Raw genomic sequence first — 14,629 nt, forward strand, 5'->3', positions numbered from 1 at the left:
CAGCCCTGCTTACCACAGCCCAGCTAAGCTTAGATAAAAGACCTCAGTCAAGCATTTCTACTGAAACTGAAAGTCATAAACAACGTACATAGTAAAATGAAAATGTGTGTAAGAACAGCAAGAGTCTCTAGAACTAATCACTACACATTCCGAGACCAAACGAAAACTCGGGTATGTGTGCACATGGCAACCCCAGGACTGATCCAGAATTCATGTGAAGACCCAGAGCTCTCAATCAATGTTCTCCATAAATGTTTCTGCCTTGCCAGGGTTGTGACAGGAGGGTGGTATTTTGCTTCAGCAGTGGCCTGTGCCCAGTTTGTGACGCCACAGAGGACTTTAGAGTCCAGGCAACAAGAAAGAAGTAGAGACCTTGGTGTGCACGACTATCCAGTGTCTCCTGAAAGCCAGGAACCACATGGATTAAACAGTCACGGTGTTCAAAGTCAACAGTCTTAAACTGAAACAGGATAAGCAATGCCTCCCCAGGGGACAACTGAACTGACTAAACGGCTCCCACGGAAGCACTAAAAGTGGAAGACTGAAGGCTTGTGGCTTTATGCCTCACAAGTTTAGAGAAATACCTGAGGCATATAAATACAAGTAGAATAAATTTCCTACAGCAATGATGTAATAACCATATGCTATGCTCCTGGCCAAGAATACATAATAGGAAAACAGAGAGCGATAATACTCTACAATGCAGGCTATCAATCTAAAACGCTTCCTGAACAAACTCTCGGTAGTAAGCAGAAATTCCAGAAATAGAATGAATTCCACAGCAACTAATCCCAAAGTCCTTGTTTAAAAAATTATTAAAAATGGCCAGAAGACCAAAAATAACTACAAAGGTAGGAGCTGCTAAACCACCAATAGGAAGAGACACTGCTATGCTAGCTACTGCAACTGACTGCTGAACAATGATGGACACCCATCTGGGGCTAGGAACCTCACCAAGCGGTGGGGATGCTCGACAAACAGACCATAGTAATGTCTGCTCAGCAATAAATTCATTAAAACTGACTGACTTGCATTCTACAATGGGATCCATGCTATGACCAAACTGATTCGAAGGAGCCAGAGAGGACGACCAAACCGGTAGTGGTGTAGAAGGGATACACCCAAGAACCCCTAGACCACAAGTTTGGAACTTGTGAGGCAAAGTGTAGCCATAAAGTACAGGAGTCTGTTGTTACGTGAACTTTTAAACCCTGCTACAAGCAGCAGCATGGTTATATCCCACTATGTCTAAAACCTAGTCCCCATTGAAACTAGGGTCTCTACGCTTCCTCGTCTGGGCAAGAAGGCCATTTTCTAATTCATTCACCTGGAAAGAAACTTTTTGTACTTCGTCTGCTCAAACACACATTTCCCCCCTGTGTTTTCACAGCTCCTATGCTCCCGGGGCTCTGCAAGGCCAGTTAATTAGGTGACTCGAAAATACAAAGCCAGTATTCTCTCAATGGAAATGATACCATCTGAGAAGTCACTATATGCTATGGCTCTAACCAGGCAAATAATGGCAGATGACAGTCAGAAACAACAGTAACAACAACAACAACAAAAATCTGAGTGAAGAGAAGCCGGCAGTGGCATCAATGTCGCTAAGAGCAAAGGGAGAAGAATCAGCAGGCAGAGCTCAGCAGCGAAAGGTGGCTGGGGTGGGAGGGGAGATAGGGAGGTCAGCCAAGGAAGGGTGGGTAGAGGCTCTGAAGTATCCACAAGTGACTACAAATGGGTAGACACAACAGTAGCTTCCAGAAGGGTGAGGGAGCAGGATTCAGGCGATGTCTGCTTATCTGGAGCCTGTGGTGGTTCTGAAGCCTCCTAGTCCACCACCATCACCGTAGCTGAGTGGTTAACTACAGGAAATGCCTTAAACACTCATCCAGAGAAAACTAAAGACATCCGAATTTTTAGGGTTTTTTTCCTTTCAGCATGTTAAAGACTAGAAGGCAAGGAGGGCATCATACGCGAGGACGGGCACCACAGGCCATAATCTGAGTCCCTACACTAGCACACTCCCGCAGTGGAAACCTGAGAGACGGGCAAGAATTTCCTCGGTAAGAGAGTCACTGACCCACAAACAGTTTTAGGAAGCATCTGAGGAGGAAGGAAGAAACATACAGGTAAAGCTCCCAGGCTGGAAACCTGGAAGATGGTAACGGTGGGGAAACGACAAGGTGGAGGGAGTACTTCTAAGGGAAAATACAGAGCAGAGGTTTTGAGATATTTAAGGGCAGTGTTCCCTAGGAAGGGCTGTTGCATGTGGAGGGTAACAGGCTGGGCATCCCTAGCCCAGAAATCCAATCCCCCGCCAAAATGTTCCAGTTCTCACAAGTTTATCAGCACTGACATGGTATCAGACAGAAAACTGTGCACCAGCAACTTGTGCTTCAAGTACAGTTACTATAGGTGTTATACAAAATGCCTTCAGCTATGAGCGTAAAACGAACATACACTGGAAATGAGCTCTATGTCTGGACTTGAGACCTGCCTGTGATATCTCACTATGTATATGAAAATACTCTAAACTTTTAGCCCCAAGCCTTTCAGATGAGAGACAACCCACCTGAAGTATCTGATTCAGGGGACCGCATCTTAAAACGTCACTAGTGAGGTAGAAGAGTAACAAGATGGCCTGGCAGAGGACCTGCGTGGGAGGGCCTGGTAATGTTCAGTGGAGAAGACAAGCCGCTCTGAGTGCAGGCTCTTCTATAGGCCTGGGAGGGCTTCTCTGAAAGCAGCATCCTGGATCCTCCAGAGCTAGCCAGAGTGTGGTACCCACCGGAGCCTCCCCACTTCTGTTCCTGCTTCCTTCCTCTTCCCAACCCACAATAAACCTTCACATCCAGCTGTGTTTCCAGGAAGTTTAGCAGGCACAGGGACGCCAGAAGCCACTTGTCACACTCTAACATTTAAAGTGTTGAAAGTTTCTATAGCACTGAAATGTCCTTTTCATTTCTTGTTTCCCACATTTCATTGCTTGTTTCCCATAAAATAAATGCCTATTAAGATTTCAGTTAAAAGGCATATAAGGAAAAGCTCATTCTTCCCCAATCCTTCTCACCCTGCCCAACCATCCCCTGCCTTCAAAGAACAGTTTTTAACAACTTACCACAAAACCTCGATTGCCTACAGTGCAGTAACTACCTGCGTGTCCACAGAAACCACACGGAGAGCCGAGGCATGGGCGCAGTGATGCAGGCTGCCTGACTGGCTAGACAAACTGTCCTGACCGTCTCTGCAGAAGTATATTTCTGTATTTTGAACACTGTATCATTTTATACAATGTCTTTTTGTTAGTTTCCTCATTAATGTTAAGGTACTTTTTGATTTTTTTAAATTATTAAAAGTAATGAACACCCCATGCATGTATCTTTATGTGCTTGTCTAAGAAAGATATAGGAAGATTTTCCTGAAGGGAACCACTTAATCAAACCACCTGATTTTAACAGTGAGCAAGCACGACACCCCCACACAGTGGGCATCAATTGCATCCACACTCTAATAAAGGTAACACATTTGGGCCCCACCTACTGAGAAACACATATAAGCTACAGTCCACAATGGACATGATTTCTCTGAATTTAATGGACAAAACAGTATGCTCAAAGCCATATTGTTGTAATCTGCTAGCCTTGCCTATCACCTGGTACCCTGTCCCTTTAGGAGACAAGCCCCGCCTACTCCCAATCTCCTCCTTCCACTGAGGCAAGAGGACCTCCTGCCTCTCTTTCTTCTTTCCTTTCCCCTCTCCCTCCATAACCCACTACATAAACTCTATACCCAAGCTCTCTCTGCATGGCATATCTATCTGTCTGTCTTCCGAGCAGTCTCCCCAGGGGACCTGCTGAGGCCTTGGGTCACCCCGTTTTATAAATGATAACACATATATCTCAGAGACCTGAAGATGACATGGGCCTCAAGGGTTCATTTATTTAATATAAAACAAGGTACACATATATACAAAGAGACATAGATAATTTTAAAGTAATAAGATCGTAAGATTTTTATCTTATAAACAGAAAAATTAAAATAATGAAGTAGGCGTTATTGCTTATGAAATTCACAAAAATTGTAAGACTAATTCTCTATGTTTTGCACTGCTCCACTCTGGTTTGAGGTTTGTTATTTGTTTGGTATTTTTGAGATAAGATGTCATCCCAGGCTAGCCTCCAACTTGTACTGTAGCTAGGGATTGCCTTAAAGGGCTCATTTTCCACTTCCACCTCCCTGGCGCTAGGATTTCAGGTCTGCACCCCCACACCAGTTTCTGTGGTGCTGAGGATCAAAGTCAGAGCCCTGAGCACGGCAGGCGAGCGAGCACACCTCTGAGCTTCGTCCCTTGCTTTGTCCCTCGCTCTGCTGTCTGTTTTCTAATGTGAGAGCGAGCAAAACTCTGAAATAGTATTGATAGGAACATACAAAGGTTAGAAGGCTGACCTAGAGTAATCAAGCAAAATCTGAAAAGTTAAATATTATCAATACATATAATGTGTCAAATACGCACAAAGAAATGCACGGAGAGAAATTATATGCTGGCCATAAAAAGGGCATTACAAATAATTTTGTGTAATGTGATCTCAGAGAAGAGGAATACGTATAGGTAAATGAAGAAATCCTTTCAAAAGGATATTTTAAATGTTAACAAATGTGTTCATTGGTAGCAGATATATAGACAGGCCAAGTGTTCTGCCATGTTTACAGTTTTTAGTATACACATGTAATTTGGTATTTTAAAACTTGTATTACCCTACAATGAAAAAAGACATATTCATAATTATTTATTAAGAATCTAGCATTTACACAGTATCTCTCTTCTACTAGTTTTCTATGATTAGTGTGTTAAGTACGGCTTAAAGGAACAATAAATTTCTTCTAATAATGCACCCCTGGCACTCTCAGGTCCCCTGCCCACCAGCGCCCTCAGCTATGGTGACCACTCCGTTATCGTGGACTCTCCAGCCTCTCCTTCCCCCAACCCAGAATCCCTCCACACACACACATCATAGACACATTACCCAGGGTAATTTCTTGCAAGAGAACACAGTTTCAATGTTCAATTATATGAGAATACTACCAATTACCAACTGACAAATAACTCAGAATCTTTACTTCAGTGAAGAGCTTTTGTTCTGAAGAAGATAATCAACGCATGTATAAATAGGACACACTCAAGGAAACTGCAGTTTTTTTAACGAGAGGTTCACAGCATCTGTTTAAGTCTTGGACGCCTGTAAATGCTGTCCCCTTAGTGGGCACTGGAGCATATCAGTCTTTAAAAAAAAGATCATCTGGCTTCCAAAGAAATGCTACCGACCTGTCCTGAAGGAGCACAGTTACGGATACTGACCCAAGGGCACGGCAGTTTTTCTCCGGACACGTTCCCTCCACATGCATTATAGTAGACACCAAAAAGTATGTGTCAACTTGAAGTTCCTGTTACTCATCTCCGCCCAGTCAGATCTGAGGAGCTGCCTCTAGAGAGCGGCCGGATTTCCAGGAATAATCTGAAGAAAGCTGACCCAGCTGCCCTGACTTTCTGAGTAGCAAGAAAGTATGTCAGAAATTCTGAGAGGCTGCATGAAGTTCAACCCACAAGGTAAGCACTGTTGGGGAACAGGCAAGGAAGGTATGTGAGTGGTGAGAGGTATCAACTCTTAGCACCCCCAATTTTCTCAAGAAAGTCACAAGATCATCCTGGCAAACTTCATAAAAAAAATTCTTCCTATTTCCAAATACAGGTTACATATTTGAATTTATTTCTAGAACTTTCTTCCATAACATACAGTTTAAATGTCTAGTATCTGCTGATGACACAGCACACACCTTGTGATGGGGCAGTCAGCCTGAGGACTTAAAAACAAGCCACAGAAAGATACACAGTTTCTACTAAGAACAGAAACAACGTATTCTGTTGCTCTGAAAATGTTACTACTGAGCCGAGAGCTGGCTCAATGGTGAAGGGCACTTCCCTGCTTTTCCGAGGAGCCGGGTTCAGTGCTCCATGCCAGCAGGGCAGTTAGCAGCTGTCTTTAAAGCCACTTCCTCCTGTTCTCTGCAGGCACCAGCCATCATACGGTGCACATACAACATCCAGCAAAATACTCAGACACACAAAAATAAAGTCTTCAAAGACCAAATTAACATCCTAGTAAAATTCAAGGAAAGATTTATCAGAGTTGTAAGAGAATTGATAAACATTACCTCTAAAAATAGCCAACACACCTCTATTCTCTTACTTAAGAGTTAATTCTTCAAATTTCATGCTGGGTACACAGAAAAATAAGTTAGATGGTAAATTCACCCAGTTCTCATGAATATCTCCACTAAAACCAATTTAAAAACAATTGCTTCCAATTACTAGCCCTTGATTCTACTAGTCCCTGGGCCCTTTGCATCTCTGTTGCTTGCTCTACATGAGACAGAATAAATGACCTACAGCAACCAGGCTGGTCCAGTGACAGTGCCTACTGGAGTAGGTGGGCCTTCTGTCTATGTGTTACTTTCATTGATTAATAAAGAAACTGCCTTGGCTTTTTGATAGGGCAGAATTCAGATAGGTGGAGTAGAGTGAACAGAATGCTGGGAGAAAGAAGCAGAGTCAGACAGACGCCATGAAGCTCTGGCCAGAGATGGACGCTGGTTAAACTCATGCTGGTAAGCCACAGAAATGGGTTAAAAGAATATGTAAGAGTTAGCCAATAAGAGGTTAAAACTAAGGGGCCAGGCAGTGTTTAAATGAATACAGTTTCCGTGTAATTATTTTGGGTGTAAAACTAGCCGGGCAGCTGGATGGTGGGAATGCAGCCCGCTGCCCCCTTTTGCAACAGCCTACAGCGTCAGAAGTCAAACTGAGGGACAAGGCTGGAACCCTCGGATAGGTTCAGAATCACACGCCCCACTCTCAGTAATTAACGTTGCTAATACCCAGTTTACTACCCAGGTGTGTCCACTTTAATACTCTGACAGTTTAATATCCAGGGAGTGTGACTTGGCTTGCTTAATCGGAGATTAGTCAACAACACATGTAGGAGGGAAAGGTATGGCACAGCGCTCTAGTGGAAGACCTGGCTACGCTCCAGGCCTTCTATCAACATTATGCAAGAGAGAACACACAATTTGGGGTGTTGTGGGTGTTTTTTTAAGATCCTTGCCTTGAACAGAAATACAAAAGCAAAACCAGCAACACCAAACAAAATCATTCCAGTGAAGCCCAATGTTAAATTCAAACTGAGCTAACTTCATCTCTTTATCTTTTCCATCAAATATAAAGACAATGGCTTATCAGCATCATCAGTATCACTTGAACTTGCCACATTAAAGGATAATCTACTCATTTTACTCAACTCAGTTTAAATGAACCAATCACCGGCACTCCCGCAGCAGTCCCAAGGACTTGTCTTTCAGAATATGTCTAGAAGAGAGTTTCGTCTGCCGTCTCCACAATGACCGCTCAGGCAGACAGCCCGTGGGTCCTGTCCAGATACGCACAACTCTCCCTACAACTCTGCTTTCATCTTTGCCCTACGTCAGACGTAATCAGGTCCCATTTATCCTGGCTCAGAACACTCCAGCTGCTCCCCGTTGTCCCCAGAATGAATGAAAACCACCTCCTCACAATGATGGTGAGGCTACGTTTTTCTGAGTTTCTATCCCACCTTCACGCTCACCTCCACCCCTGCTATCATTTAGATCTCTGCTGGCCCTGCAAAGGCCCATACTTAAAGGCTTGGTCCCTAGATGCCTCTGCTAGGGAAAGTGTGGGATCTCAGGAAAGGTCTTCATTGGAGGATGCCCTTGAAGTCAAGCTGGTCCCTGGGCCCTCCTCCTGCTGTTCCTAGCCCATTCCTGCATGGTGTGAAGAGGCTTCCCTCTCTCACCACACACTCCCAAACAGCGAATCACCCAACCAGACCCGCAAAGAAAGCTAAATCTCTGCACTCACTGGACACGGTGTATGCACCTGAAACCCCAGCACCCAGGAGGATACAGCAGGAAAATGGGAGTCCTAGGCCAACCTGGGGGATATAGCAAGAGTCGGTTTCAAAGAAAGAAATTTGATTCTCTGAGGTACTGTGTTACAGTAACGAGCCTGACCATTGAGCACACAGCCACACCACTGCGTGGGCTTTGCACTGCTGTCCCAACTTCCTAAAAGGTATTCTTCTTCTAAGACCAAAGGCTCCCTCACCCTTTCTGTCTTTATTCAAACCATCCTGTTCAAAACCGCAATACCCCCCCCCACTTACACACCCAGCTCTGCTCCTTATGGATTACAGCATTCTCATTGTATTATAGCCTAAGGAACACTGTGCACGTAGAGTCAGGGCTGTTCTTACAGAACAGGTCTGTGTGGAGAGGACAGCAGGAATTTTTTTTTGCTTTAGGGGCAGATTGCTCCTAGGAGTAGGAGATTCTGAAGCAGGGCCATCTTCCCTTGTAGGATAAGCAAGTGGAGCTCCAGTGAGTGCAGAGCAGAGTCCTGGGGCCTGTGAGAGAGCGGCTACCACCCCACTTTTCCTTCTCAAAGTTTCAGCTTCGTCTCATGAAGGACTTCATCTCCGGGGCTGCAACCCCTTTTAGAATCTATACAAAACAGGAGTCTGTTTGGTTGTTAAATTACAGAATTCTCAACCTTCTTTCTACAGGTATTCATGGGTTAACCCAGAACAAACCTGAGAGGTATGAGAGCAGATACACAGAACAAGTCAGTGTTTTAATATTACAAAAACTTCAAAGTCCTGGGGAGTAACGGTCCCATCATCCAGTGTGAGATGCTAGGGTACATGGGAACCCCAGGTATGCCCCCCACAGCTCTTCTGTCCATTTGTCTCTGGTTAACTTACTTCACACATGTGGTCTAACATTCACAATCAATAATCACATTAATGATGATAAAAGCCATCGAGATGTCTCTCATTCTTGTCTGACAGGGACTAGTTTATGCCCTACGTAGACATCTAAATTTTTTATAAATGCCTTTCCAAAGAAACAGAGCCCACAATTTTACTGAGGGGCAGTCAGTCTACACCAATCTATCCACAGATGGCTATGGAGCTTTGCTGGCAGACGGTCAGTGTCATTCCCAGGGAGCCAGGACAGTCGCCCCTTCTCCCTGAAGCCGCAGAACCCCAGCACATCAGTAGAGCCCTTCTGGAGATCACAAACTTACAGAGCCCATGGGAGGACCATGCCTCTCTCCCCAGAGCACTTTCTTCTCCTTGGCTGCCAGTCTGAGCTCCTCCCTGTGGACTCCAGTCCAACTAGGCATGAATACGGTCAGGGAGAAAATTCAGAGAACTGAGGCAGGATTAAAGCTTCAAAAGCCAAACTGTTATTTGCAGCTGGCGGAGATAAAGACACATCTTAGAGATGAGAGTAGCCGACCAAGACACCCATTTCAGGGGCTAAACAATGCAATATATATATATGCAAAATATATATATATTTGAATATATAAAAGAATATATTTTGTTTTGATTTTTTTCAAGACAGATTTTGTGTAGCTTTGGCTGGCTGCCCTAGAACTTGCTCGATTGACCAGGCTGGCCTCAAATTCACAGAGATCCCTCTGCCTCTGCCTCCTGCGTGCTGGGATTAGAGGATTTCACAGCGCACTATCCTGATGCACATAAGTAAAAGAGAAATGCAGTCCCCACTCTGAACTGAGGGCCTAGGGAATGCTAAGAGCATTGTGAAATTTCTCTAGATACCAACATACAGAGCCAAATGGAAGAGACCCAGACTCCAATTTTAATTAGCTACAAACACAAGACAGAAGAGTAGCCTAGATCTCCGCAGGAAACAATCCAGGGAGTCAAAAGGAGGCGGCAGCAGGGGGAAGTGCAGGAGGGAGCTACTGTGACTGACACAATGACCAAAAGCAAGGGACACAGAGGAAAGAGTACACAATTCATCACAGAGGGAAGCCAGGGCGGGAGCTTCGGCAGAAGGGAAGGACACCCAGGCAAGGAGGAACGCTTTCTACTGCCTGGTTTCCCTGGACTTGGCCAGCTACCCCTCTCTTCCACAGCCCAGCCTGCCTGCTTAGGGACGGCACCGCCCACAATGGGCTACACCCTCCTGCATCAATTAGCAATTAAGAAAATGCCTCACAGACATGGCCACAGGCCAATCTGTTCTGGGCAAGTCTTCAAACTGAGACTCCTTCTTCCCAGGTGACTCTAGATTTGTGTCAACTTGACAGCTGAAGTCACTTGGGGGCGGGTGGTGCACAGGGACCGGGAAGTGGGAAGAAGAAGGGAGAGACAGAGCACGCATGGAAGAACAGACAGACAGTGGCAGGACGCCTGACACCCTCTGAATCCCTGGCTGGGTCTGGGTCTGACTCTCGAAATTTCCAACCTACTCAGACTACCTCCGTTAAAGGGGGTGGGAGGATGAGCTGGTTTCAACTTCTTCAAAACAAAAAGCTGGACTAATTCAGTTTAATTTATTTGGCAATAAGATGGGCCTGGTGGTGTAGGCCTATATAAACCCCAGCTATTTCAGAAGCTTAGGAAGGAAAATTATAGTTCAAGACCTGCCGTGGCCACAGCCTGAGTAACTTCGAAAGACCATTTCTCAAAATAAGGTTTTTGTTTGTTTGTTTTACTTTTAAAGAAGTCTGAAAACCTAGGTGTAGTTGTGAATACTTTTAACCTCAGCACTCAAGAGGCAGAGGCTGGCTCCCAGTGAGGCCAGCCTGGTCTACATGGAGGATTCCAGAATGCCAGAGCTACACAGTGAGACTCTATCACAATCAATCAATCAGTCAAAATTAAGAGGGCGGGGTATCTAGTTCCGGGGTAGTGTTTGCCTAGCTTGCAGCCTGCCCTGGTTTAAGTCTCCACTCCCACAAAGAACTAGAAACAGACTCTTTCAAATTCCCACAGGGTTCTTAGAGCCTTGCCATTTTAAAACTTGCAGACCATATTAGAAGCAAGAGTTAAGTAAAAGAGAATGTGAGTTTCTAAGGTTTCTTCTATCAATGTACACTGCCTTTCAAGTATAACCTACCATCTCTTTGGGCAGTAAACAAATGAAACCGAAGCTGATGAACTCACATTTAGCTCGGCGTGTGCGCTTCGCTCACAGCTGAGTGTCTGACTAGCTGAACAGATGACTAAATAAAATCTGTTAATCAATGCAGCTAGCGTACTCAAGGAAGCAGACAGTACGCATTAGAATCAATTTGTGTATCTGCTCATCATGAACGTAATGCTCTACAATACAGGTCTGGGTGTGTAGAACAGGGCAGATGGGAAACGGAGCGGGCTACATCGCTGACTTTAACAGACTTCACACAGAGAGAGACTTAAAAGCGGAGCCTTCTCTCCCGAGCTAAATAGGTGGACAAAGGCCTCAGGACGAAAGGGAGGCTCCGGATTGGGGATGTGGCTTGGTGATAGAGCTCACACATAGCATGAGGACTTGGGTAGGATTCCCGAACTCAGCCAAAGGAAAAAGAAAAGTAAAATGGGAGGTTCTGCCTTCCTCCCTGGGACTTGGAATTGCTAAACCAGCCAGAACAAATACACAAATCTGTGAAGCTGGGATGAAATATGTTTACTTCCTCTTCTCTCAGTATTCAGAAGACCAGATGACAGAGGACATTTTCCTCAGTGCGGCATCCCAGGCTCATCATCTACTTGGTTGGTTTGTTTTATTCTTTTGAGACAAAGTATCTCTGTGTTAACAGTCCTGGCTGTCTCTGTAGACCAGGCTGGCCTTGAACTCACAGAGGTCCCTCTGCCTCCCGAGTGCATCACCACCGCCCAGCCTCATCACCAACTTTTATCTAGCACACACTAGTTTATAAATGTTGGCTAATGTCATTAAATGAAGGCAATAAAATAATGGGGCTAAAAGGGAAGATCTGTAAATATGGGTCGAAAATGATAGCTACCCTATCTGTATCCACAGCGCTCTAAAGAATTCAGAGACAGTAAGATAGCCACAGTGGGAGTCGTACAGCTATGGTTACAAAATCTAAAGTCAAAGACACGCCATTAAAATTTGCCTAACATGTATCAACAGCAATCTCAGAATTCTTAAGAGGAGCATTCTACCCAAATGCCATAGTTGAGGAAACCAAGGCACAAGGAAGGGTGGTGGCTGATTGAGGTGTCTCACTGTGTACTCTCTTTAGGATCTCCCTTCTAGACGCTTCTCACTGGCAATCAAACATGTGCCTACATCTTATACTAGCTTCTTTTGACTCCACTCTGCTCATCCGCTGTCCCTCAGCTCTAGGTCCCATATGATCGTTACCCACGGCCATCTCCTCAGCTCTAGGCCCTGCATGATCGAGTTACCCACGGCCATCTCCTCAGCTCTAGGCCCTGCGTGATCGAGTTACCCACAGTCATCTCCTCAGCTCTAGGCCCTGCATGATCGAGTTACCCACGGCCATCTCCTCAGCTCTAGGCCCTGCATGATCGAGTTACCCACAGCCATCTCCTCAGCTCTAGGCCCTGTACGATCGAGTTACCCACAGCCATCTCCTCAGCTCTAGGCACTGTACGATCGAGTTACCCACAGCCATCTCCTCAGCTCTAGGCCCTGTACGATCGAGTTACCCACGGCCATCTCCTCAAGCAGCTTTTTCTTCACTGCTTTCTCTTTCCTCCTTACTCCAATTCCTACTTCTTCCAAAGCAGTAACAACATCAAATGTATTTTTGCTAGAGTATCAAGCTAATTATTTACCACTAAGTTTAATAGTAAACAGCTTTCAGCTGCTGTCCTTGTCAATATTACACACAATTAGCCTCACTTCCTGTTTGCAGGCAAAACAATCACCTAGCTAGTTCAAGCCTAAAGATTATTGGAAGCTCCTGCTGCAAACTGAGGGAGCATGCCATGATGTTCAATATTACAACTGCACAGATGCAGGAGCAAAGCCGAAACCTACCACAAGTCTGAAGCCCCCACCATTCAATTTCTATGACAACAGGGACCAAGAGCCCACACTTTGCCACAGATGATCCTAAATCACTACCTTATGTGAGTGTGTTTTCACAGAAGTACATCGCCTTGGTGGAGTCCAAGTCACACATACAACTGTAGCTGTAAGGAGCTCTGAGGAATTCTAGCCACAACAACAGAGGGAGATATTACAGAGGGGAAGTCGAAGGGTCAAACGGGCCAATCTGCCGTATCTGCCACAAGTCGTATGTTCTGGATTGTTCTTGCTTTGCAGTTCTTCTGTCCACTCTCTCCAACACATTTTCAATCTATGTCTGTCTGTCCCTTCTATTGCCATCATAGTTTCTACTCCATACACCCCGGCTCCTTACCCCACTTCTATTCTCCACTTCTGACAAGCCAAATGCTACTGAGAGTCAAATAAAAATGACCTTTTAACTTCGATACTGAATCAAATGCTGTTGCTAAAAACCTTTTCTTGGTTATAAATATCAAATTCAACTTAAACACACAATTTAAGTAGTGGCATGAAATCCCTGATATGAATTTAAGGTGCTGGAAAGAAAGAGCCCCAGAAGAACCACAGATCCCAAGTCTAGGAAGACTCTAGAACCTGTGTCACATTTGTCGTTAGCCCAGCAGCCTGGCTACCCCAGATCTCAGGGAAGGAGTCTATTTGCTACAGAATCCCCCAAGGGCTCGAATCAAATTCCGAACCAGGAGATTGGCCTGGGAGGGGTTCTTGCCGGCGTTTCAGCATCTCTTTGTTCAAGGTCTGCCTCTCTCCTACACAGCAGGGAGAAGTGAGATGGCTGAATGGCAGCCAATGAACAAGGACACTTGTGTAATAACCTAGAACCGGCTTCTGGCAGGGATGACTAATGAAGCAGCGAGAATAACCGCAATCTCACACGTGTTCAGAGGTATCAAGAACCGTGAACACAGAAACGGGCTGGGTTTAGAGGGAATGAAGAGCACAGGCCTCCAGCAATGGCTAAAGCAGGCAGGACCTGAGAGCCTGGAGCTGGGAAGGAGCCAACAGCGAGACCCTGTCGGGAAGCAGAGGGAAGGGGGAGGGAGGGAGGGAGAGGGTGGGAGAGAGAGAGAAAGAGGGAAAGAGAAAGACAGACAGACAGAGGGGAAAGAAGAGAGAGCAGTGAAAGCAGATGGGAAACTAAAGCTCACTTCACTGTCGTAAGAACTTCTGCCTTGAGGAAATCCAGTGAGGGCACCGAGGTCTCTGGCCACCATTCACTATCCACCATTCCCCCCCCCAGCCTGAACTCACTACACTGGAAACAAGCACTACAGTGGGTGGTGGATCTGAGCGGAAACAGGAGGGGAACCTGCCTTACTCTGTCCCTGTGTGCTCCGTGGGACCTTCCGGTTCCTTCAGAGAGGACGAGCCCACCAGCCAGGAAACACAGTATTCACAGTCTCATTTGTGGTGGTCTGCTCTCGTCACAGCCACTAAAATGTCCCTGGCACCTGTGCATCACCACAAACAACGCAGAGTTGATTCTCCACCGGTATGTCTCGTAGACTGGAACCTCTGCTTCGAATGTCCCTCGGAAACCCACGCTGAGGCTGCTTGTCTCTGTGACGGTGCTGAGTAGTGGCTGGGCTGTGGGTGACTAAAGCACTCTCTGGGTCTGGCCGGCTTTCTTATCCAGGCCAAATTTAACATTCGCCAC

The 14,629-nt window shown here is 45.6% G+C and overlaps 1 protein-coding gene across 1 annotated transcript in view; it reads right to left on the reverse strand.

Moving 5' to 3' along the window:
• Znf704 (zinc finger protein 704) overlaps window positions 1-14,629 on the reverse strand; it is a 189,363-nt gene that overhangs the window by 139,697 nt on the left and 35,037 nt on the right. The gene's annotated exons all lie outside the window — the stretch shown is intronic.

Source organism: Myodes glareolus, chromosome 16 (genome assembly GCF_982192425.1).
Source record: "Myodes glareolus chromosome 16, mMyoGla1.1, whole genome shotgun sequence".
Lineage (NCBI taxonomy): Eukaryota > Metazoa > Chordata > Mammalia > Rodentia > Cricetidae > Myodes > Myodes glareolus.